This window comes from Balaenoptera borealis, assembly GCF_965194805.1.
Source record: "Balaenoptera borealis genome assembly, chromosome: 2".
Classification (NCBI taxonomy): Eukaryota; Metazoa; Chordata; class Mammalia; order Artiodactyla; family Balaenopteridae; genus Balaenoptera; species Balaenoptera borealis.
This window is the reverse complement of record NC_138867.1, coordinates 104,276,309-104,303,268: the sequence shown is the minus strand read 5'-3', so window position 1 is coordinate 104,303,268 and position 26,960 is coordinate 104,276,309. Positions and strand designations below refer to the sequence as shown.

Below are 26,960 nucleotides of genomic sequence, written 5' to 3'. Positions count from 1 at the left end.
AGAATTCAGCACCACCAAACCAGCTCTACAACAAATGCTAAAGGAACTTCTCTAAGTGGGAAACACAAGAGAAGAAAAGGACCTACAAAAACAAACCCAAAACAATCAAGAAAATGGTCATAGGAACACACATATCGATAATTACCTTAAACGTGAATGGATTAAATGCTCCAACCAAAAGACACAGGCTCGCTGAATGGATACAAAAACAAGACCCATGTATATGCTGTATACAAGAGACCCACTTCAGACCTAGGAACACATACAGACTGAAAGTGAGGGGATAGAAAAAGATATTCCATGCAAATGGAAATCAAAAGAAAGCTGGAGTAGCAAAACTCATAACAGATAAAATAGACTTTAAAATAAAGAATGTTACAAGAGACAAAGAAGGACGCTGCATAATGATCAAGGGATCAATCCAAGAAGAAGACATAACAATTATATATGCACCCAGCATAGGAGCACCTCAATACATAAGGCAATGCTAACAGCTGTAAAAGAAGAAATCAACAATAACACAATAATAGTGGGGGACTTTAACACCTCACTTACACCAATGGACAGATCATCCAGACAGAAAATTAATAAGGAAACACAGGCTTTAAATGACACAATAGACCAGATAGATTTAATTGATATTTATAGGACATTCCATCCAAAAACAACAGATTACACTTTCTTCTCAAGTGCACATGGAACATTCTCCAGGATAGATCACATCTTAGGTCACAAAATCAAGCCTCAGTAAATTTAAGAAAATTGAAATCATATCAAGCATCTTTTCCAACCACAATGCTGTGAGAATAGAAATAAATTACAGGGAAAAAATGTAAAAAACACAAACACATGGAGGCTAAACAATACGTTACTAAATAACCAAGAGATCACTGAAGAAATCAAAGAGGAAATCAAAAAATACCTAGAGACAAATGACAACGAAAACATGACAATCCAAAACCTATGGGATGCAGCAAAAGTGGTTCTAAGAGGGAAGTTTATAGCAATACAATACTACCTCAAGAAACAAGAAAAATCTCAAATAAACAACCTAACCTTACACCTAAAGCAATTAGAGAAAGAAGAAGACCAACAACCCCCCCCCAAAGTTAGCAGAAGGAAAGAAATCATAAAGATCAGATCAGAAATAAAGGGGAAAAAATGAAGGAAACAATAGCAAAGATAAATAAAACTAAAAGCTGGTTCCTTGAGAAGATAAACAAAATTGATAAACCATTAACCAGACTCATCAAGAAAAAAAGGGAGAAGACTCAAATCAACAGAATTAGAAATGAAAACGGAGAAGTAACAGCTGACACTGCAGAAATACAAGGGATCATGAGGGATTACTACAAGCAACTATATGCCAATAAAATGGACAACCTGGAAGAAATGAACAAATTCTTAGAAAAGCACAACCTTCCAAGACTGAACCAGGACGAAATAGAAAATATGAACAGACCAATCCCAAGCACTGAAATTGAAACTGTGATTAAAAATCTTCCAACAAACAAAAGCCCAGGACCAGATTGCTTCACAGGTGATATGAAAAATTTAGAGAAGAGCTAACACCCATCATTCTCAAACTCTTCCAAAATATTGCAGAGTGAACCCCCCCAAACACATTCTACGAGGCCACCATCACCCTGATACCAAAACCAGGAAAAGATACTACAAAAAAAAAAATTACAGACCAATATCAATGATGAATATAGATGCAAAAATCATCAGCAAAATACTATCAAACAGAATCCAACAACACATTAAAAGGATCATACACCATGATCAAGTGGGAGTTATCCCAGGGAGGCAAGGATTATTCAATACATGCAAATCAATCAGTGTGATACACCATGTTAACAAATTGCATAATAAAAACCATATGATCATCTCAATAGATGCAGAAAAAGCTTCTGACAAAATTCAACACCTATTTATGATAAAAACTCTCCAGAAAGTGGGCATAGAGAGAACCTACCTCAACATAATAAAGGCCATGTACGACAAACCTGAGCAAACGTCATTCTCAATGGTGAAAAACTGAAAGCATTTCCTCTAAGATCAGGAACAAGACAAGGATGTCCAATCTTGCCACTGTTATTCAACATAGTTTTGGAAGTCCTAGCCATGGCAATCAGAGAAGAAAAAGAAATAAAAGGAATACAAATTGGAAAAGAAGAAGTAAAACTGTCACTGTTTGCAGGTGACATGATACTATACATAGAGAATCCTAAAGATGCCACCAGAAAACTACTAGAGTTAATCAATGAATTGGGTAAAGTTGCAGGATACAGAATTAATACACAGAAATCTCTTTCATTCCTATACACTAACAACAAAAGATCAGAAAGAGAAATTAAGGAAACACTCCCATTCACCACTGCAACGAAAAGAATAAAATACCTAGGAATAAACCTACCTAAGGAGGTAAAATACCTGTATTTAGAAAACTATAAGACACTGATGAAAGAAATCAAAGATGACACAAACAGATGGAGGGATATACCATGTTCTTGGATTGGAAGAGTCAATATTGTGAAAATGACTATACTACCCAGAGCAATCTACAGATTCAGTGCAATCACTATCAAATTACCAATGACATTTTTTACAGAACTAGAACAGAAAATCTTAAAATTTGTATGGAAACACAAAAGACCCCAAATAGCCAAAGCCATCTTTGAGGGAAACAAACAGACCTGGAGGAATCAGACTCCCTGACTTCAGACTATATTCCAAAGCTACAGTAATCAAGACAATGTGGCACTGGCACAAAAACAGTCATATAGACCAATGGAAGAGGATAGAATGCCCAGAGGTAAACCCATGCACCTATGGTCAACTAATCTATGACAAAGGAGGCAAGGATCTATGGTGGAGAAGAGACAGCCTCTTCCATAAGTGGTGCTGGGAAAACTGGACAGCTACATGTAAAAGAATGACATTAGAGCACTCCTTAACAACATACACGAAAATAAACTCAAAATGGATTAAAGACCTAACTGTAAGACCGGACACTGTAAAACTCTTAGAGGAAAACATAGGAAGAACAGTCTGACATAAATCACAGCAAGATCTTTTTTGACCCACCTCCTAGAGTAATGGAAATAAAAACAAAAATAAAAAATGAGACCTAATGAGACTTAAAAGCTTTTGCATAGCAAAGCAAACTCTAAATAGGACAAAAAGACAACCCTCAGAATGGGAGAAAATATTTGCAAACGGATCAACAGACAAAGGATTAATCTCCAAAATATATAAACAGCTCATGAAGCTCAATATTAACCAAACAAACAACCCAATCAAAAAATGGGCAGAAGACCTAAATAGACCTTTCTCCAAAGAAGACATACAGATGACCAAGAGGCACATGAAAAGCTGCTCAACATCACTAATTATTAGAGAAATGCAAATCAGAAACAATGAGGTATCACCTCACAACGGTTGGAATGGGCATCATCAGAAAATCTACAAATAAATGCTGGAGAGGGTGTGGAGAAAAGGGAACCCTCTTGCCCTGTTGGTGGGAATGTAAATTGATACAGCCACTATGGTGGTTCCTTAGAAAACTAAAAATAGAATTACCATATGACCTAGCAATCCCACTACTGGGCATATACCCAGAGGAAACCATAATTCAAAAAGTCACATGCACTCCAATGTTCATTGCAACACTATTTACAATAGCCCGGTTATGGAAGCAACCTAAATGCCCATCGACAGACGAATGGATAAAGAAGTTGTGGTACATATATACAATGGAATATTACTCAGCCATAAAAAGGAACGAAATTGGGTCATTTGTAGACACGTGGATGGACCTAGAGACTGTCATACAGAGTGAAGTAAGTCAGAAAGAGAAAAACAAATATCGTATATTAACACATATATGTGGAATCTAGAAAAATGGTGCAGTTGAACGGGTCTGCAGGGCAGAAATAGAGACACAGATGTAGAGAACAAACGTCTAGACAGCAAGGGGGGAAAGTGGAGGGAGTGGTGGCTGGTGGTGATGGGATGAATTGAGAGATTTGGATTGACATATATATACCAATATGTATAAAATATATAACTAATAAGAACCTGTTGTATAAAATAAAATAAAATTTTAAAAAAAGAGGAAAGAAAAAACATTGAACATTTAGAGTCAGGTCTCTGTTCCTATAGTGATTTTGCTACTCACTAGCTCAGTGGCTTTGAACAGCTAGCATTATCTTTCTAGGTTTCAGATTCTTCTCCAGTTATCCTTTTATGAGAACTAAGTGAGATAATGTATGAAATGCAGCTTGACTTTGCTGTATAAACATGGTCCATTGCTCTTCCAGGTATTTGGCAGTATCACAGTACTTAAAGTTACATTTACGAAGGGTGTTCAAATACTCTGTTAGTCTGCAATACTATTTTAATAAATACTTAAGAAAATGTTTGGTTGCAAAAGTCAGTACTACCATTTTTTTTTTAAAGCATTAGTTGAATGTCTGTTGTGAGGCTTAAATCAAAAAGTAGAGTTTACCATCCAGTAAACAAATATATACTATCATGTGGTAACAAAAGAGGAGCTATTTCTAATAGACTTGTCACCTCTTCTCTGATCTCTAACTTATGAAAAGGCAATATTTGAACAGACACTTGAATGAAAGTGAGAAACAAAAGCCGTGAGAAGTTTTAAGGTGATACATTTCCATACAAGGAGAAGAACAAGTGCAAAGATTGCAAGCTAAGTATGAACTTGGAATGCTTGAGGCATAGCACCCATAAATAGAAAACACTTAGGAATTTTACCAAAGGTATTTATACTCTCTGTAGATAATGCATAAGTTGGTATAAGTTTTTCTAATTCATCTTTTATTATTTGGTAGAGTTTGGTTTTACATTTTTGAAGTATTTTAACTGTCAATAATTAAATTTACTGACACATTTTTATCAATATCTGCCTAACATTTTCTTTTTCATCCAATAATTTTCCACTTTATTTTTCCTCTGGCTAAAATACATTTTTTAGTCTTATAGTGAAACTCTGTTGTCTACTTTTTGTGTCTAGTTTCTGTTGTTGTTAGTATTCTTATTCTTAAGGGATAGCTTTGCTGGGTATAAAATTGTAGGTTACCAGTTATTTTTCTCTCAGCACTTTGCAGATATTACTGAGTATTGTTAAATTGTCTTCTAGACTTGGTTGTTGCCGCATGAAAATTTTACCAGTTTAAAAATTATTCTTGGTAGATGAATGGTGTTTTCTTTTTGATAGTTTAGGATTTTTCCCTTTTCTTTAATATTCTGCAATTTTGTGGTATGTGTCTAGATATGGAATTTGTTTTTATGTTTCTTTTTTGGCATTCAAAATAAATTTATAATGTGAAGATACATGGTTTCCTCAGTTATTGAATGTCTCACCTATTTCTTGAAATATTGTCTGTCATTTCCTCCCTTCCCTTCATTTAGAAATCAATTTGGACTTAGGTTAGAGCCTCTCAGATTATCCTCTGGCCCTCAATCGTTCTTTATTTATCTCTATGTAATGCACTTTGAGTGAATTCATCAGTTCTTAAAATTCAGTAGTTCTATCTTTGTGACTATTTCAGCATTTATACAATTTATTGAGACTTCTAAGTTCATTTTTTTTATTCCCATGGTTTCTAATAAGCTTTTCACATAGCCACTTTTTTCGTTCTTCATTTCTCCACGCTTTACTTTGTAATTTTTTTCTCACTATGGAAAAGTATCCTTGCTTTAAAGATAGTCAAAGTGCTCCCTAAAATTAATTTTATATGGAATAAATTGTTGTCTTAATTGTTGATTTTCTTGGTTGTAAACAGCACCCTTTTTTGGTCTCTTTATATGATGCGTTTGAAGAGAGTACTAGCTTCAAGTCTTGGCTTCAGGTAGTAACACTGGCTTCTGCCTGCTATCTCACATGAAGCATTTCTAGACCCCGTTAACCTTTCAAGAGCCAAGATTCTGTCCAGCCTGTTCCAGAACCGAGCAAACACTGAATTTCAGTTCTACTACCACTCTGTATTTCTGCTCCACTTCTAGTACATGAAGGCGTTTGAGTGGTTTTTTGAGCTGAGTTATTTCTAGTTGATTTTACCTACCGTTGCTCTGTTTTGGGGAAAGAGGTATGTGTTTAAGTGTGAACTTACAGAGCCATCTTAGCCAGATGCCTTTTGAGACTTAATTAAACGTCTTATGTTTTCATAAATCATCTTTCTTCAGACATTTTAATAATTCATAGCCATAAGTTTCCTGCTGAGTATATGCATGAACTACAGATACTCTGGGATAGTCTTGATTTTAAGTACTTTATTTCAATAAAGAATGTACATGCAGTAACTAAATTTGTTTATTATCATTATTTGTTTCCCCAAAGATTTTAAATACAATTGTATGTGATTTAAGTTGCACTCCTTTCTTAGAATTTTTAAAATAAATTTAGAAATCAGAATTTTTGATAGGACATGTAGTATAGTTCATGTATTTTGGTTCTGCAAAAATAACTTTATTTAAAATCCATAGCAACTCTACACATCTCTCATGCCTCAGACAATTGTTTTCTCATTCCTTACTCAAGCTTCAGCTCTTTCCACACCAAAATAACCCATTAAATTGAAAATTGGAGTGTCTGTACTGGTAACCCGACTGCACTGAAATCCACCAGTCTTCCCACTTCACCAGTACTGAAGCATTTGCCACTGTGCATCATGTAATCAGCCCAACACTGCTTATAATATATGAATTTGAAAACTTATTTAGAAAAAAAAATCTGTTTTCATTGCAACCCAGGAACTCTTCATGCTAAAATTGTGAAGTGTGAAGAGACATTATTTGGGAGCTCTTGGTTCAGTGTCCTGATGGAAGCAGGTACACGTGAACAACTTTAATTTGTGCTAAGAAAGATGTCTATCTCATTTGAAGCAAGTCCTCTCTTTTAGCCCCTAGGTTTTTCTATACTAAATTATTTGGACCGTTCATAATTTTTAAAAGATAAAATGTTTCTAAGGCATGGGTATCATTTGGAGTGAAAAGAAATTGCCTACTTCAACTGTTGGTTGTGTAGCAAATTCTGTCAGGCAAGTGGACTAATCTAAAGGGAGAGATTGTCATTTCTTTTTTTTAATACTTGAGGTTAATGTTTAACTTTCTGATTTGTCTTTTTAAGTTGCTCAAAGTCAAAATAAATGGCAACATAAGATCTTAATGAGAAGGAGTCAGGAATGCTACTTTGAATTTCTTCTAGTAAACAGTAACCTTAGCCAGGAATTTTAGCTTCTTTCTTTTGAGTGTAAAATTGCTGTATTAAACATTTTTCCTTTTGAATATGTATTTCTAATTGATCAGGGTCTAGGGTTTAAAGTTGAAAAATCTCAGTGTCCAAAATTATCAAAGTATATAGGATTTTAATTTTTTTCCTATCTTCTTGGTTCTAGTATCTTAAATGTTTTATGAGAGTACGATCTGTAGTAAAACAAAGCTTCTATGAATCTCTTACTGTGTATGCATAGGCCATTTCTGACAGTCTATCATTTAAAGAACTGGAGTCCTCATCACAAGACTCAGCAGGCAATAGGAAACTGCCTGCCTGAAAGCATTTCTGTTATCTCTTTTAATAAAAACTTAATTTCCTTTCTTCCCTCTTATACTGTCAGATATATCGTACCTTATTTATTTTCCTGACAGCTACCGGTCAGCCTGTAAGCATCCAAGAGTTGCTGTTTGGATTCCCACCATTTCTTCTTCCCCTCTTCCCATCCCCCTTTCCTGGCAAAGTCCTGGGAGAATGTGAGTCTGGGGCTGTTCCTGGGCAGGGCCAACAGAATTTCCATAAACATATCACAGCTTGGCACAAAGAAGATGCTGAAGGAGCAGCCACAGCATGTACAGCCAAAAGCACTTGTGGAAATCCTAGGAATGTTAACCAAGAGACTTGTCCCAAGTCCCCAGACGCTGTTCTCATAGTACACTTAGCGTACTGTGTGACCGGACAAACAGCGCTTTCAGCTGCCTGGAGATTTCAGCCTGTGGTTTGAAGCATGACAGGATATGGCAGCCCTGACTCTGGATAATGTAGTACGATGCAACAGAATGCATCAAATTAGAAAATGGAAACTTTTCCTTCCCTGAACTGTAATTTAGCTGTCACTTGGCTTTAGAGCAGCTGAAAACAATTTTTTGAAAGTGAATGTTTATTTCCTGAAGTTTTGTGAATAATTACAGGCCTATTCTATACATGTTCGACATTCCACCCGCATCTCCCATAATTCTGTCAGCAGTGGCAGCGCATGCATGCGGTGGTCTTTTGCATTAAAAGAGGCTGCTGTTGAATGTGTGACACCTTTGATTTGAGGTGTGTGACATGCTTTACTTGTGACTCTCTTGTCAAGCTCAGTACACTCCGTTAGCATATATATGTGTGTGTGTGTGTGTGTGTGTGTGTGTGTGTTTCCAACCTCATTTTCTAAATGCTATGAGAAGGATCTACTGGGAAAATTCCTGATTTTACATCTGTCTTACCACAGGAAGAGAAGGGCAGTGTAATGAATTTTTTATGATCCGTATTGCCTAGTGTTCGCTGAGACATCTTTGCCTTTCCAGAGGATGCTTTCGACCCCACGTGATGAGGGAGTTTGTAACCTGATTCTATTGTTAGAATAATTATAGTCTAGGATTTTCCTCTCAACACCCAAGTTAGCTCAGCAAACTTAGATATTTTGAACTTCTTGCACCTAGTCCTCTTAAAATATATGCTCTGCAAAATCAAGTGGTTGAAGGCCAAGGAGTTGGTCATACTGCAGCTTTTATATTGTTGGAAAGAATGACTTAAATGTGTACCTGTGTATCAAGTTTTGCAGAGCTGAGGGTTATATACATATAATAGAATTATTGATGGGGCATTGATCAGGATTTCCTGATATAGGAATCCAATCGAACATTACTTCTGTTGCATATTAGCATTAACATTTGGAAATAAGATTTTTATTATAATTAATAAAATAACTCTGACCTTGGAATTGCATGGCATTTTGGGTAAATACTTTTCACAAGGCTCTTTAGCATCATATCTGTGTTCAGCACCACCTTTCAGGGAAAATATTATTATTCTTATTTCCCAGAGTGGGAACTAAAATGCAGAGAAATTTCATAACTCTTAGACTGAGCATGCATATGAGATTATCATGGTGCTCCTCTTAAAATATTAGGTTGGTTTCAGGGCAAACAACCTTTGCCTGTCACCAAATCCAGCATTTGATTCCTGGTGTTAATGTTATGAATAAGCAACTGGAGTTTCTTGTTTTGTATTTTGCCATCCAGTCAAGGTCAAGATTTGTTGCTCTGTTGTGTGTTATTTAGGACTATTTTCTACATCTCCTAATTATTTAAAAACCCATTTGATTCTAAATTTCCTGTGCTGTAGCAGTAGAATCAAAATTTTTGGCAATGAGAACTTTATACTGGTGTCTGGTGGTTTGTGCATCTCTGTGAGACTAAAGGTACTTCAAAATTAGCACAACTGTACATTGGCTTAAATTTAATGCTAGTACCATCTTTGAGATCTTTGAGCTGTACATTTTAGAAAATCACTGTTGGAAAAAGGCACCCTAACTTTTATTCCCATGGCTGTGAATGACAGCAGTGTTTTACTTTTGTCAATCTGATTCAATTGTAATAAACTAACATCTAAGGCATTGCCTCGAAGAACATACATATGCTGTGTATGTACACATATATATGTGTGTGTCTGTGTATGTGTGTGTGTGTGTATATACACTCACACACACAGACACACACATATAGAGAGAGAGAGAGGGAGAGGGAGAGAGAGAGATGTAGTTATATAATTATATACACAGGCTTACAGGAAAATCAGTTATCTGTAGATGTAAGATACTGGTACACCATTATGAAAGCAAACTTCTGACCATTGCTCAGACACACCTGTAAAGGGGAGATAGATGGCTGATTTTCATCCAAATTAGTGTCATAGTACCTAGCACTTTTATTTTCAGGGAAGTTTCTTTCTATCACCTTTAAATTTTGATGCTCATTGCTTTGGAGAAAAACCCAAATTGGGGGATGGGGGTCCGTGTAAGAAGTAGATTTTTCTATTTAATAGATAGTCAGAATATAAGTAGAAAGTGATGAAAGCAGTTCCATAAGTTTTCTTCCCTTATCATCACAACCTTGATGATTTTACACAATTAGTGCAGACGTAATACCACTTAACCACTTTGCGGTTGGAGAGTGGGTTACTCTTGACCACTATGATTTAAAGCCATAATTATGCTCCAGCTCAGATCTCACATCTAAATTTCACACCTGTTTAACCAATTGTTTGCTTAATATCTCTTTAGGTGTCTAATAGAAATTTCCAATGTAACATGCCCCAAACTGATCTTTCCCCCAATATTTGTTCTACTTATGGTCTTCCCCCCCCCGACTTAGTCAAATGGCAACTGTAGCCTTCTAGTTGCTCAAGCCAAAACCTTTTCAATTATCCTTGTCTTCTCCCTTTTCTCCCCTCACTCAAGTTGAATCTATCAGAAAATTTTCTTGATTCTAATTTCCAAATCTAACTAGAATGTAAATTACATATCTAGACTATAAATAGCATTCCACTGTTGCTACCATGCTTCAAGCCACTCCCATCTCTCACCTAGATTTTTTTTTTTTTTTTTTACAAGAAAGTGAACCAAAGTTTATTAAGGTTTTCCCCCACCCCCGAAGTTGATTTCTTTTAGACCCTATCCATTTAATCTTTTTTTTTAATTTTTTTTATTTTTACAAGAGATAAATAGACTGACACCAAGCATTGTACATGGATGACCACAACAAAAGCAACAATGATTGCAATTACCAAACATGAAACACACTCATACTATGTCATAATATTGACATTCAGTCCAGTAATCCTCCACTGTAACAGCTCCTTTACTTTGCAGTGAAAATTGATTTGTATATTCTTTGCCTCTGAGTCCTTGTGGGATTTTTTTTTTTTTTTAATTCAGACAGAAAGTCACAAAAATTATACTCATGCTCATCAGTTCACTCAGTCCCATGTAATTAATTTTTTCTTTTCATCTTGATCTTTTGTTAGCACTTTTATGAGTTCATCAGTTTTTCATTAGAGTTCTGAAAATGCTTATTCATTCAGTTCAGCAGTACAGTCAGTTACCAGAAACCTGTACTTGTCAGAGTCTTTTCCATGAATTTCTTGAAGATGAGAGCCTTTTATAGGAACATATTTGCAAAAGCATCAGAGTACACCCAGAACTGTCTGTAAATGACAAAAGACTTAAAAATGACCACTGTTAAAGATTTGATGAAAGTTCATAATAATGCAGTTGACAAGAACATTAGTTATTTCTGAGATATACATTTTAAAGTAATAACTAGGATTATTACTTATAACATTATACCAGAACATATAAGATTTTTAGAAATTTCATGTAATGTCTGAAACATTTATATTAACATATTTCCATACATATTTCCATACAAATACAAATATAAGATTTTTAGAAATTTCATATAATGTCTGAAACATTTATATTAACATATTTCCATACATATTTCCATACAAATACAAATATAAGATTTTTAGAAATTTCATGTAATGTCTGAAACATTTATATTAACATATTTCCATACAAATAACCCAATGAAAGTTTAGTATTAGTTGTTTTGTTTGTTTGTTTGTTTATACTGCAGGTTCTTATTAGGCATCAATTTTATACACATCAGTGTATACATGTCAATCCCAATCGCCGAATTCAGCACACCACCATCCCCACCCCACCGCAGTTTTCCCCCCTTGGCGTCCATATGGCCATTCTCTACATCTGTGTCTCAACTTCTGCCCTGCAAACCGGCTCATCTGTACCATTTTTCTAGGTTCCACATACATGCATTAATATACGATATTTGTTTTTCTCTTTCTGACTTACTTCACTCTGTATGACAGTCTCTAGATCCATCCACTTCTCAACAAATGACTCAATTTCGTTCCTTTTTATGGCTGAGTAATATTCCATTGTATATATGTACCACATCTTCTTTATCCATTCGTCTGTCGATGGGCATTTAGGTTGCTTCCATGACCTGGCTATTGTAAATAGTGCTGCAATGAACATTCGGGTGCATGTGTCTTTTTGAATTACGGTTTGCTCTGGGTATATGCCCAGTAGTGGGATTGCTGGGTCATATGGTAATTGTATTTTTAGTTTTTTAAGGAACCTCCATATTGTTCTCCATAGTGGCTGTATCAATTTACATTCCCACCAACAGTGCAAGAGGGTTCCCTTTTCTCCACACCCTCTCCAGCATTTGTTGTTTGTAGATTTTCTGATGATGCCCATTCTAACAGGAGTGAGGTGATACCTCATTGTAGTTTTGATTTGCATTTCTCTAATAATTAGTGATGTTGAGCATCTTTTCATGTGCTTCGTGGCCGGTCTGTATGTCTTCTTTGGAGAAATGTCTATTTAGGTCTTCTGCCCATTTTTGGATTGGGGTGTTTGTTTCTTTAATATTGAGCTGAATGAGCTGTTTATATATTTTGGAGATTAATCCTTTGTCCGTTGATTCGTTTGCAAATATTTTCTCCCATTCTGAGGGTTGTCTTTTCGTCTTGTTTATGGTTTCCTTTGCTGTGCAAAAGCTTTGAAGTTTCATTAGGTCCCATTTGTTTATTTTTGTTTTTATTTCCATTACTCTAGGAGGTGGATCAAAAAAGATCTTGCTGTGATTTATGTCAAAGAGTGTTCTTCCTATGTTTTCCTGTAAGAGTTTTATAGTGTCAGTCTTATATTTAGGTCCCTAATCCATTTTGAGTTTATTTTTGTGTATGGTGTTAGGGAGTATTCTAATTTCATTCTTTTATATGTAGCTGTCCAGTTTTCCCAGCACCACTTATTGAAGAGACTGTCTTTTGTCCATTGTATATCTTTGCCTCCTTTGTCATAGATGAGTTGACCATAGGTGCGTGGGTTAATCTCTGGGCTTTCTATCTTGTTCCATTGATCTATGTTTCTGTTTTTGTGCCAGTACCATATTGTCTTCATTACTGTAGCTTTGTAGTATAGTCTGAAGTCAGGGAGTCTGATTCCTCCAGCTCCATTTTTTTGCCTCAAGACTGCTTTGGCTATTCGGGGTCTTTTGTGTCTCCATACAAATTTTAAGATGATTTGTTCTAGCTCCGTAAAAAATGCCATTGGTAATTTGATAGGGATTGCATTGAATCTGTAGATTGCTTTGGGTAGTATACTCATTTTCACAATGTTGATTCTTCCAATCCAAGAACATGGTATATCTCTCCATCTGTTGGTATCATCTTTAATTTCTTTCATCAGTGTCTTATAGTTTTTCTCACCTAGATTATTACAATATCCTCTTAATTGATCTTCCTGCTTTGATATTAAGCATGATTACACTCCAGGGCCTTTGCATTGACTGCCATGTCTGCCTGCAACACACCCATATCAGCATGGCTCTCTCTCATCTATTTCAGGTCTTTACCAAACTATCAGCTTCACAACGAGGCCTCCCCTGACCTGAAGTCTCTTCCCACCAGCTCTCCAGTACCACTTACACTGTTCTTTTTTTCTTTTCTGCCGCATAATCTTCCATTTTATTTTCTAATTACTTATTATGTTTACTGTGTAATATCTATCTCAGTCTACTTCAGTGGAAGCTCCCCGGGAGGAAGAATCTTGCTCTATTTTATGCACTGATATATTCCAAGGGTCTAGGGCAGTGTCTGGACATCATAGGTGCTCAATAAATATTTGTTGAATGAAAGAAGGAATAAAACAGGTTTGGGTTGCATCTGTGTTACTTGAAATTTGGAAATTCCTGACATATATTCTGATACTATTTTGGTCACTACCTTCCACATTCCTCCCCATCCCCTGGCCAACATTAATTGTTCATAGACACATGAATGCGTATTCACTACTACATTGCATTTTACAATATGTAATATGGTACAGATCTAAACTAAAAGATATGGTCCCCACCCTCAGAGGAACAAGTGGTTGACAACAAACATAAAATGATAGTGTATGCATATGCACTGTGTAATTCAGTGCAAAATTTTCATTTCCGTGAGGGTTCAGAGGCCAGAGCCATCAGTAAAGGTTAGAATAATTATAGAAGGCTTCCTGGAACAGAAGAAGATCTTAAAATTGAAGAATATATAATATAGTGTATTATATCATTGTTTTTATAAGGTCATGTCGTGTTTATATCCACTTACATTGTTGTTATGTGGAGTTTTGGTTTTCCATAGTAGGAGTTACTGATACTAGCTCACAAACTGCTGATGAGGGCCTCTAAACAGAAAGGAAGGCTTGTCAACAGATTTCACATTCTGCTGAATTTACTTCAAGAACAAGGTATTGGGAGGAAGTAGAGGGGTCTATATGATTTTCATTCTGTAGTAAATCAGCCAAATCAAAACTCAGGGATATGATGTGGAAAGGCAAGTAGGAACCTCAGGCATGTCAAGTTTTCCCTGGAGGGAAGCAGCATAGTCAGGCAAGCACAAAAGCCACATAATCACCTTATTCATGACTTTGAGTTCATCTCCGCTGGTATCGATTGGCAAGCACTTGCAAAGAGAAAGTAGTGAATGTCACTCTTAGAGAAGAGCTTAAATATATTAGCTAGTTAATTGAAAGGCTTCGACACATACCAGGCTTCAGGCAACCCAAGAATAAATCAAGTTGAAATTTATGGTAAGTGGAAATAGAACAGAGTCAGATCATCCCTAAATGCCTGTGTTTCATAATTTTTAAGTTCTCTTTTAAGTATTACATCCTATTTCTTGTAGCTCTCATCTAGTGTATATATTTATTAACATTTCTCTTACTGTGCTTTAAAAATAGAATAATTTAGAGAAGGAAAACATGCCTAAAGAGTAGTTGTCTATGTAGTCTTCATGAGAAGGCTACCATGAAAAGCTGTGTGACTCAACCCTACTGAGTATTGCTGGCAGTCACATACTGCAGTTTAAGGTTTCCTGGCTACTTAACATGCATTTAAGTAGCTTGGCACATTTAGTTATATACAGTGACTCAGGGACATACCAAAGCCATATGGTTATAGTTTATCAACATAATAAAGATAGAAGGTAACTGTGGGTATGATAGAACAATGAGGTCACTTCTTGACCAGGACATAGAATATGTGTCCATTCATTTATTCATTCACTCAACAAACATTTATTCAGTCCCTTCTGCTGCAACAAAAAATGATTTAATAAGTACAGATGGGAAAAACCTGAGAAAGTCCAAAGTAAGGATGAGGAATTAAACGTTCTGTGTCTTAAAGGAGGAAACATTAATACTATGAACAGAGAGGTGTCATCATGGTGCAGTGAAGATTCTAGACAGGAAGGAAGGACTCTGGATTAGGGGCAGGAAGTAGAAAAGGCCAGGCTAGGGATATAGCAGGGAAGGAGTAGGAGACAGAGATGAGATGAGACAACTATCTAACATAAATAGACCATAATAATGATTGGATGAGAACGATGGGAAGTTCTTTTTTGCAAAGTAATGAGAACAGAAGCCTGATTCTAGGATATGTCAGGAAAAAAATGGAGGCAGCAGATATAGGCTGCTTATTTGAAAAGTTTGACAGTAAAAGGGAAAAAAAATTATAGCAGTAGCTAGAGAGGGCAGCTGGGTCAAGAGAACATTTTCTAGGAGAGCAGAGAACTATACATGTTTGAAGGCATAAGGTGAAAGCTGTAAGGAGGATTTGAAGATGCCTGAGAGGGCGGGAATCAATTGAGAATTAAAGTCTTGATGGTACTGGGAAGAGAGGAGCTGGGTGGCACAAAAGGAGCCCTGAGCTTTACAGGAGGAAAGGGACTTGTTTCTTGAGACAGAGACGAGGGTAAGAAGTAAGAAAGTGGTGTCACTGAGTCGTTGTAGCTAAATGTACTTACAGATGATGACTTGGTTTTACCAGTGATGTAAATGCTAAAGGCAGTATCTGAGAAGGATAATGACTTCCTTCCCTTTTACCTTATCATGACAACAAAAGCATGTTCTTAGGCCCACTTATAATGAAAACATCTCTCTCCTTTCCCGGTTTGATTTCCATTGAATATTAACTGTGATTTTAACCAAAATTTCTTCTCTTAAGCACTCTTATTCTTTCATTTTTATGTACTCGCTCTGCCAGCCACATCAGTCTCCTGCATGCTGCTCTGTACCCCTAGAATCACCTCTCCCTATCATATGTTACTCTGGTTCCTTCTCTTCTAGGAAAGAAATTGTTTTCTCTCTTTAAATAAAGATCATCAGAAATTAATGTAATTTGATCCTTGCCTGTGTTGTCATCCTTTCTTGATTTGCAATTTGATTTTTACTTGAAGCATGATGTATTTGAAGATCAATAATAGCACTTTCCTTTCCTTTAATCATGTTCTGTTTTTCCATTTTCAAATGTGAGCCATTTAAGCCAGTGGGTTTCAAAGGGGGAGGCAGACAACAACAGTGGATGAGCAAGATGGAATACAGGAAAAAAAATTAGAATTTACCTCTTTTTTAATCTAAAAATATGAAATAAACTAATTTTTTCTAGTATTTAGCATGTAAAATGAACAAGGCCCTCTTACCCGGTTCATATGTCACAGTGTCATATGTCATATATGCTATACAAATAAATATCCAGTCTATTTTGGCATATTGCAATTTATGTGTGCCTGGTTTAGGAAATCTGTGCATTATATTACCCACTTTAATGAAAGACAATTCTTAATTAAAAAGTACAAATGACTTTAAAGGATTCTGGCAGAAAAACCACAGGTTAAAGTTTATACTCATAATGCAAGCACAAACAAACAACTTAACATTGGCAGAGCTGTCACTATCACTTCTCAATTAAGTGCAACATCAGCCAATATTCACACACAAAAAACGAGCAAACAAAATGTAAACAAGTAGTTAGCCAGCAAAAGTGAAATTATTAAGAAGACTGTTTCAAATATAGGTTTATACATATCATTAGTTGAGATGGCTACAATCGAAGCGTATATTCTGCCTTTAGATACTAGTTTATAATGATAGTACATGCATATAATTTATAAATAAATAAATATGCATGTATTGGAGGATTTTGCTCAACATCATTTTACTAATAGGAGTGTACCATAATAGTTTGGAGACCTCCGATCTAGTAAATTTTTTACTGGAGAATATGAATAATTTTTTCGTGAAATAACAAAACATTAAGCTCCCTATAACTGTAAAATGTAGCTTTGAGATTGCATGGCTTTTAAAAATATACTTCTTCTTAAGCCACTATAAGCAGAATTCAAAAGAAGCCTCTTTATTGACAAAAATTAGTAAAATGCCCCAAGGGTGAAGACAGACACTCTGGTGAACTGCCACATAACAGAGGCACTAATTTTTTTAATTGAGTCACTGTTGTATTTACATATCATAGTGTGTTCAAGTTCACATTGCAGACTATGGACCTTGATGGAAGGAAAAATGAATATTCTTTGGAAATTTAACTTATACCATAGTCTTAAACGTTCTAATTCTAAAGTTGCTTTTTTAGGTGCTTCAATATTGGACATGCCCATTTACAGCTTAAAATTTCTCCTTGGAACACTCACAAGGGCTTATGGAAAGGAGGCTTCTCAATGGTCTTGCTGTGCTGGGAGATAAATACTCTAATAATTTTGTCCTCAAAATTATCATGCATTGTGACCACCAGCCACACTCCATTTTCCATGGTGATGTGGGAGATTTATTCTTTTCCATGAGTTAGTGTGGGGCACAATTGCAAATGTAATCTCATGGACTGTCATTGATGCAAGTGGACTGTTATATCCACCAGGAATTCTATAAACTATTTTCCTTCCAAGATTTTAAAAGCTTTATACAGGCTCCCATGGGTAGATAACATTACGTTCTAAAATTAAAGTGAGCCAGTTTTTCATTTTATTAATTTTTTTTCAAAATTGAGAAGATTTTCAAAAGATCTATGATCTAGAGCTAGATCAGAAAATATCATAGATCTAGATCTATGAATCACTAGCTATTCCTCATCTACATGATGATGAATACTTCTTTTTCTATTTCTTTTTTTATTGAGGTATAATGAACATATAACATTATTTCAGGTGTACAACATAATGATTTAATGTTTGTATATACATTGAGAAATGATTACCATAGTAAGCCTAGTTAACATCCATTACCATACATACTAAGAAAAATTTCTTGTGATGAGAACTTTTCAGATCTACTCTCTTAGCAATTTTTCAAATATGCGATACAGTATCATTAACTATAGTCACCATGCTGTACACTACATCTCCATGACTTATTTATTTTATAACTGGAAGTTTGTACCTTTTGACCCCCTTCATTCATTTCGCCCACTCCCCACCCCCCCACCTCTAGCAACCACCAGTCTGTTCTCTTTATCTATTTTTCTTTTTTAGATTCCACATATAAGTGAGATAATATGGTATTTGTCTTTCTCTGACTTACTTGCACTTAGTGTAATGCCCTTGAGGTCCATCCATGTTGCACAAATGGCAAGGTTTCATCCTCTATATAGATATAGATATACACATGCACACACACATATACACCACATTTTCATCAATCAATCAATGGACAGTTAGGGTGTTTCCATATCTTGGCTATTGTAAATAATACTGCAGTGAACATGGGGGTGCATATATCTCTTTGAGTTAGTGTTTTTGTTTTCTTCGGGTAAATACTCTGAAGTGGAACTGCTGGATCATATGGTAGTTGTATTTTTAATTTTTTGAGGAACCTCCATACTGTTTTCCATAGTGGCTGCACCAGTCTACATTCCCACCAACAGTGCACAAGGGTTCTGTTTTCTTTACATCTTTGCCAATACTTGTTATAACTTGTCTTTTTGAATAGCCATTCAAACAGGTATGAGTGGTACCTCACTGTGGTTTTCATTTGCATTTCCCTGATGGTTAGTGATGTTGAGAATCTTTTCATGTACCTGTTGACCATCTGTGGGTCTTGTTTGGAAAAGCGTCTATTCAGATCTTTTGCCCATTTTTTAATTGGATTGTTTTTTGCTGTTGAGTTGTATGAGTTCTAATACTTTACTCCCTCTCTCTCTCTCTCTTTCTCTCTCTCTCTTTCTCTTTCTCTCTCTCTCTCTATATATAAAATGATGTATACTATACAATTGAAAATACTACTATTTTTTAATTATAAAAATAATTTTTAAAATAGAAAATGTCTATGGTAATGACTGCTTAGATTTACATAGTACCTGTTTAAAAGTTTTCAAACTAGTTTAGAACCTTATTAATTCACATTTCTCTCTGGAGTGGATAATGAACAGACTGAGAGAATAGAAGCAATGAAGTCACATGATGCTCCCAAGCTTCATTAGTAAGCAATGAAGAAGCAAAGAATAGAATCAGGAATCACCTTGTGACAGAGTTCCATTAGACCAAGAAGATATCTAGGCAATAAAGTTAGAGTGTTTAAAATAATCTCTTAACATTATATTCCACCTAATAAAACTAGTATCAACTAGACTATGTACTATCAAATTGTCTTTGTGTGGATTGCATAATTTTAAAGAACAGATTTCTTCTGAAGTAATAAAGATTCTGAGATGCTCCTGTTAGAATAAAATTTAGTTAAATAGCTAAGATAAACTGCTTGAGGCAATCTAGACTTTTACATACAAAAGATTATGGGCCTGGCAGAAGAGCTCAAAGAACATTCTCTCTGCCCAGGAACTCCAGGCTTTAATTATCAAAGAATGAGAGTGGATAAAAGAGCTAAGATAACCACTCTAAGGCACTGAGGCCCTTCTTGAGTATATGGCACTCTGCTTTCTAAAGAATAGAGAGAAAGGGGGAAGGTTGCAAAATACCTCCTGAGGTATGGAAAGCAGTTGGTGGTAAGACTGGAGACCAAAGAGACTCTAGAGAGTAATCTCAAAATCTTGTAACTGGGCAGTAAAATATAGTGATACCCAGCAATTCTGAAAGCTGGTGGCTTGGCTGTGAAGCACAGACATATCTCTGGAATATTGTCAGTGCTCAGGTCCAGTCCTTGCTGATAAGAAGGTTGTAATTCCACCCTCAACATATTTTAAGCCAGTGGTGAGCTGAGTCAAACTAAATCAGCAACAAAGTTCAGACCCACCTAACCCACTCATTTCACCTCTAGTAGACTGACAGAAACAAGAACCTGCACCTTTCTGGAGGTAAACATTATTTGCTTTAGATTCTGTTGTTCTCTTATAGAATGTCTGGCATATACTTAAAGATTACAAGACACGCAAGGCAAGAAAATGTCATCCATGGTCAAGAGAGGAAATAGCCAGTAGAAGTAGATCTAGACATGAACCAAACGTTTGAATCATCAGATAGTGGCTTTAAGATCTGTATGATAAAAGATAATAAAAGATATAGTACAAATTGTGCACAACATCCACGAAGACCTAGAAACAAATGACAATGAAAACACGACGATCCAAAACCTATGGTATGCAGCCAAAGCAGTTCTAAGAGGGAAGTTTATAGCTATATAAGCCTACCTCAAGAAACAAGAAAAATCTCAAATAAAAAATCTAACCTTACACCTAAAGGAACTAGAGAAAGAACAAACAAAACCCAAAGTTAGCTGAAGGAAAGAAATCATAAAGATCAGAGCAGAAATAAATGAAATAGAAACAAAGAAAACAATAGCAAAGATCAATAAAACTAAAAGCTGGTTCTTTGAGAAGATAAACAAAATTGATGAACCATTAGCCAGACTCATCAAGAAAAAGAGAGAGAGGACTCAAATCAATAAAAATAGAAATGAAAAAGGAGAAGTTACAACAGACACCGCAGAAATACAAAGTATCCTAAGAGACTACTACAAGCAAATCTGTGCCAATAAAATGGACAACCTGGAAGAAATGGACAAATTCTTAGAAAGGTATAACCTTCTAAGACTGAACCAGGAAGAAATAGAGAATATGAACAGACCAATCACAAGTAATGAAATTGAAACTATGATTAAAAATCTTCCAACAAACAAAAGTCCAGGACCAGATGGCTTCACAGGTGAATTCTACCAAACATTTAGAGAAGAGCTAACACCCATCCTTCTCAAACTCTTCCAAAAAATTGCAGAGGAAGGAACACTCCCAAACTCATTCTATGAGGCCACCATCACCCTGATACCAAAACCAGACAAAGATACTACAAAAAAAGAAAATAACAGACCAATATCACTGATGAATATAGATGCAAAAATCCTCAACAAAACACTAGGAAACAGAATCCAACAACACATTAAAAGGATCATGCACCATGATTAAGTGGGATTTATCCCAAGGATGCAAGGATTCTTCAATGTACGCAAATCAATCAATGTGATACACTATATTAACAAATTGAAGGAGAAAAACCATGTGGTCATCTCAATAGATGCAGAAAAAGCTTTTGACAAAATTCAACATGAATTTATGATAAAAAACTCTCCAGAAAGTGGGCATAGAGGGAACCTACATCAACATAATAAAGGCCATATACGACAAACCCACAGCAAACATCATTCTCCATGGTGAAAAACTGAAAGCATTTCCTCTGAGATCAGGAGCAAGACAAGGATGTCCACTCTCACCACTATTATTCAACATAATTTTGGAAGTCCTAGCCACGTCAATCAGAGAAGAAAAAGAAATAAAAGGAATACAAATTGGAAAAGAGGAAGTAAAACTGTCATTGTTTGCAGATGACATGATACTATACATAGAAAATTCTAAAGATGCCACCAGAAAACTGCTAGAGCTAATCAATGAATTTGGTAAAGTTGCAGGATACAAAATTAATGCACAGAAATCTCTTGCATTCCTATACACTAATGATGAAAAATCTGAAAGAGAAATTAAGGAAACACTCCCATTTACCACTGCAACAAAAAGAATAAAATACCTAGGAATAAACCTACCTAAGGAGACAAAATACCTGTATTTAGAAAACTATAAGACACTAATGAAAGAAATTAAAGATGATACCAACAGATGGAGAGATATACCATGTTCTTGGATTGGAAGAATCAATATTGTGAAAATGACTCTACTACCCAAAGCAATCTACAGATTCAGTGCAATCCCTATCAAATTACCAATGGCATTTTTTACGGAACTAGAACAAAAAATCTTAAAATTTGTATGGAGACACAAAAGACCCCAAATAGCCAAAGCAGTCTTGAGGGTAAAAAACGGAGCTGGAGGAATCAGACTCCCTGACTTCAGACTATACGAGAAAGCTACAGTAATGAAGACAATATGGTACTGGCACAAAAACAGAAACATAGATCAATGGAACAAATTAGAAAGCCCAGAGATAAACCCACGCACCTATGGTCAACTAATCTATGACAAAGGAGGCAAGGATATACAATGGAGAAAAGACAGTCTCTTCAATAAGTGGTGCTGGGAAAACTGGGCAGCTACATGTAAAGGAATGAAATTAGAACACTTGCTAACACCGTACACAAAAATAAACTCAAAATGGATTTGAGACCTCAATGTAAGACCGGACAGTATAAAACTCTTAGAGGAAAACATAGGAAAAACACTCTTTGACATAAATCCCAGCAAGATCTTTTTTGATCCACCTCCTAGAGTAATGGAAATAAAAACAAAAATAAACAAATGGGACCTAATGAAACGTAAAAGCTTTTGCACAGCAAAGGAAACTATAAACAAGATGGAAAGACAACCCTGAGAATGGGAGAAAATATTTGCAAATGAATCAATGGACAAAGGATTAATCTCCAAAATATATAAACAAATCATGCAGCTCAATATTAAAGAAACAAACAACCCAATCCAAAAATGGGCAGAAGACCTAAATAGGCATTTCTCCAAAGAAGACATACAGATGGCCAAGAAGCACATGAAAAGCTGCTCAACATCACTAATTATTAGAGAAATGCAAATCAAAATTACAATGAGGTATCACCTTACACCAGTTAGAATGGGCATCATCAGAAAATCTACAAACAACAAACGCTGGAGAGGGTATGGAGAAAAGGGAACCCTCTTGCCCTGTTGGTGGGAATGTAAGTTGATACAGCCACTATGGAGAACAGTATTGAGGTTCCTTAAAAAACTAAAAATAGAATTACCATATGATCCAGCAATCCCACTACTGGGCATATACCCAGAGAAAACCATAATTCAACAAGACACATGCACCCCAACGTTCATTGCAGCACTATTTACAATAGCCAGGTCATGGAAGCAACCTAAATGCCCATCGACAGACAAATGAATAAAGAAGATGTGGTACATATATACAGTGGAATATTACTCAGCCATAAAAAGGAACGAATTGGGTCATTTGTAGAGACGTGGATGGATCTAGAGACTGTCATACAGAGTGAAGTAAGTCAGAAAGAGAAAAACAAATATCGTATATTAACACATGTATGTGGAACCTAGAAAAATGGTACAGATGAACCGGTTTGCAGGGCAGAAGTTGAGACACAGATGTAGAGAACAAACGTATGGACACCAAGGGGGGAAAAGCCGCGGGGGGGTGGTGATGGTGGTATGCTTAATTGGGAGATTGGGATTGACATGTATTCACTGATGTGTATAAAATTGATGACTAATAAGTACCTGCTGTATAAAGAAATAAATAAACAAATGTTTTTGGATGAGTAGAACTGATATTTTTCATTTTCCTTAAATTGATACAAATTCAAAGCTATGTCTTTCAAAATTCCAGCCGACTATTGGGAAGAAATAAGCTGATTCTAAAATTCATGTGGAATTCAAAGAATCTAAAACAGAATAGCCAAAAGAACAGTAAAGAAATAATTCTAAAAACTTATACTACCTGATATCAAGACATATAAAGCTATGATAATTAAAATCATGTACTTTGGTACAATGTTAGACAGTAGATCGGTGGGAAAAACCTGGAATTCCAGAAATAGACACACACATGGAAATTGAGTTTTGATCAAGGTACTAAGTCAATCCAAAAGGGATAGTAAAGTCTTTTTAACAGATCTTGCTGGGCCAATTAGAAATAAATTGCAGTCCATTTCTCATTCCATACATAATCATTAATTTAAATGGACATAGGTGTGAATGTGAAACTAAGAACCATAAAGTTCCTTGAAGAAAACAGTAAGAGAGTATCTTCATTACCTTGGGATAAGCAAAGCTATTTTAGTCAGAATACAAAAAGTATTAATCATAAATATGGAGTTAATAAATTGGACCTCATCAAAATTAAGAATATCTGCTCATCAAAAGACACCATTAAAAATGAATAGACAAGCCAAATACAGGGCAAAAAATTAATTTCAGCAATATTCTCAGAATATTAAATAATATCCAGAATATCTAATAGGCTCCTACACATCAGTAATAAAAAGAGTAAGAATCCCCCTCACCAAAAAAGCCAAAAAACACTTTGTAACATCATGAAAGAATATGTGAATGGTCACAATGCTCATGAAAAAGTTGCCCAGCATCATCAGTCATCAGGGAAATGTAAATTAAAACCACAATGAGTTATCATTCAGAGTCACAGGAATAGCCAAAATAAGAAAAGAGATTGACATCTCTAAATGTTAGTTTTTAAAACTAAATTAGATCTTTTTTTTCCTTTATGTTCATTAGGAAATAAATTGCTTACCTGTGTGCTTAGCTGGATTTTTTATCGTTCCCCTCCTTTTCGTCAACCTCAGACTTTACTGTCACTGATGAACAAGCCAAGTTAAGATCCTTGGAAGATATTAATTTCATCATGAGTTTTAATTGTATAGATCATACACACCCACGAAAGGAAACCATCGCAACACTAAAATTCTATCATTTTATCTGGTGGGTCAAATAAATATACTTTGTCAAATATAAGAATTGTTTTACAACATCACAGAATGATTTCATTAGAAGTTATTTAGAATTATTTTGTTTGTATGACTTATATATCTATAGAGTAAATATCCTTGAACTTTGATAATCTGCCCACAACATATAGGGAAGATGAATGGATGAATAAAACAGGGAAAGAGAAGGAAAATAGTATGCAATTCCTTTGTGCTTTTAAAGGTGAAAATTAGGAAAAATTGAAAATCATTAAGAACATAGTGTTTTATAAATAAGATAAAGAAGGAATGAAAGAAGACAAGGAAAAAAATGCAAGACTGTGATTTTCATTTATTCAGCATAATTATATTTCTCCTAATGGGTACCATTCTCATCATTTGCAGGAAGGATTCCTTAGAGTCTTTAATCCTAAGTTCACATAGACAGTGAATCAAATCAGGGATCTGGGAGGTTCCTCCAGTCTTCCTACTTACTGAAAAATAATCTGTGATGAGAAATATGAAGTACTTATTAACACAGAGCTATTCAGAGTGATTGATGAAAAGGAAAGATACATCATACAATTCCCAGGGCACTAAAGGAGTTTCTACTTTATTGATTCAATACTTAATAGAATCAGTCATTTATATAACCTGTTAAAAATGATTTGTAGTTGAATGATGAATTTATTTGGCCACTTTGAACTTTTTGGAAGTAGGTAAGGAAAATATTTTGCTGAAATAAATATTTTGTTCATTTATTTTTGAAACTTGGAATGCAATTCACATGAAAGAGTGAATTAAGTAGTAGTTAAAACAGTCACAGAAAAGAAACAGGTGAGTATTTAACAAGCACTCTTCTTTGCTTCAAATGAAGCTGGATGATCATCTATTGTACTTTCCTTGAGTCATAATTTTCACTCTTCTATGACTCCCTTACTTTGCATTGCATTATGTAAAACAACAACAACAAAACAACCAAAAACCTCAAAAGGGTCCCAAGTCCCACAAATACAGTATTACAATGTCCCCCTACATAAGTAATTTTACCCATTTAGTTCTCATATTTGAAAAAACAAGGTGATTTTTGGTAGATCCCTCTTATTTGTCTTATAAATAAGCATCTAAATTTGGGTTCTGAGAACCCATCTCCCACCTCCAGAATGTGCCCGAGTGCTATAGCACCAAGGTTAAGAACATGCACTTCGTTGCTAGGTAGACCTACATCTACCTCATGTAACTATGTGATCATAGACAAAACACTTAACTTCATAGCTCTTCATTTCCCTCATGTGTAAAATGGGGCATTCAGTGGTCATTGTTGTTGGCTTTCCAACAGCATTCCACTTTCGAGAGTTCATCTAAGATAATCGTTGACGTCCAGGCTCATTGCCAATAATTACTTCATGGATGGACAGGCCTGAACTACTTGGGGTCAACAAGATACAAAAGAGTGGCTATTTCTGTTGAATGTGAATAAGGGATTACATTCCATTGCTGGTGGCAGATACCTCATGCTCATGAGGGTAATCAGCCTTGTGATGAAGCCAACATGTCCAAGGAGGATGGACAGATGGAAAGCGCCTTGATGATGCTCTTGATGAACTGATAACCTAAAGTTTGCTCTACCTCTAGACTTCTGCTTGTCACATGGTCAGTTTAAGTTGCAGCTTTTTTTACTTACGGCCAAAAGCTCAGTAATAGAGGAAATAATAATAGCCCTACATCATTTTCCTAAACCACACAAGCCCTGGAAGTCCTGGTGTTCCACTAGGAAAGACATGGAATCATAAAATATTTTTTTACTGAATTATAGTTGAGGGACTTCCCTGGTGGCGCAGTGGTTAAGAATCCACCTGCCAATGCAGGGGACACGGGTTCGAGCCCTGGTCCGGGAAGATCCCACATGTCGTGGAGCAATTAAGCACATGTGCCACAACTACTGAGCCTGTGCTCTAGAGCCCATGAGCCACAACTACTGAGCCCACGTGCCACAACTACTGAAGCCCATGCGCCTAGAGCCCATGCTCTGCGACAAAGAGAAGCCACCGCAATGAGAAGCCCAAGCTCTGCAATGAAGAGTAGCCCCCGCTCGTTGCAACTAGAGAG

The 26,960-nt window shown here is 35.8% G+C and overlaps 2 protein-coding genes across 3 annotated transcripts in view; one reads left to right on the top strand and one right to left on the bottom strand.

The window, feature by feature from the left end:
- The window catches only part of LOC309623664 (uncharacterized protein), a 769,197-nt gene that overhangs the window by 477,848 nt on the left and 264,389 nt on the right, over window positions 1–26,960 (top strand). The window lies entirely within an intron of this gene.
- The window catches only part of CSNK1G3 (casein kinase 1 gamma 3), a 578,377-nt gene continuing 562,140 nt past the window's right edge, over window positions 10,724–26,960 (bottom strand). Inside the window, exon 22 of the mRNA XM_082380715.1 lies at window positions 10,724–11,269. The gene's annotated coding sequence lies outside the window, so the exon portion shown is untranslated. The remainder of the gene's footprint in view (window positions 11,270–26,960) is intronic.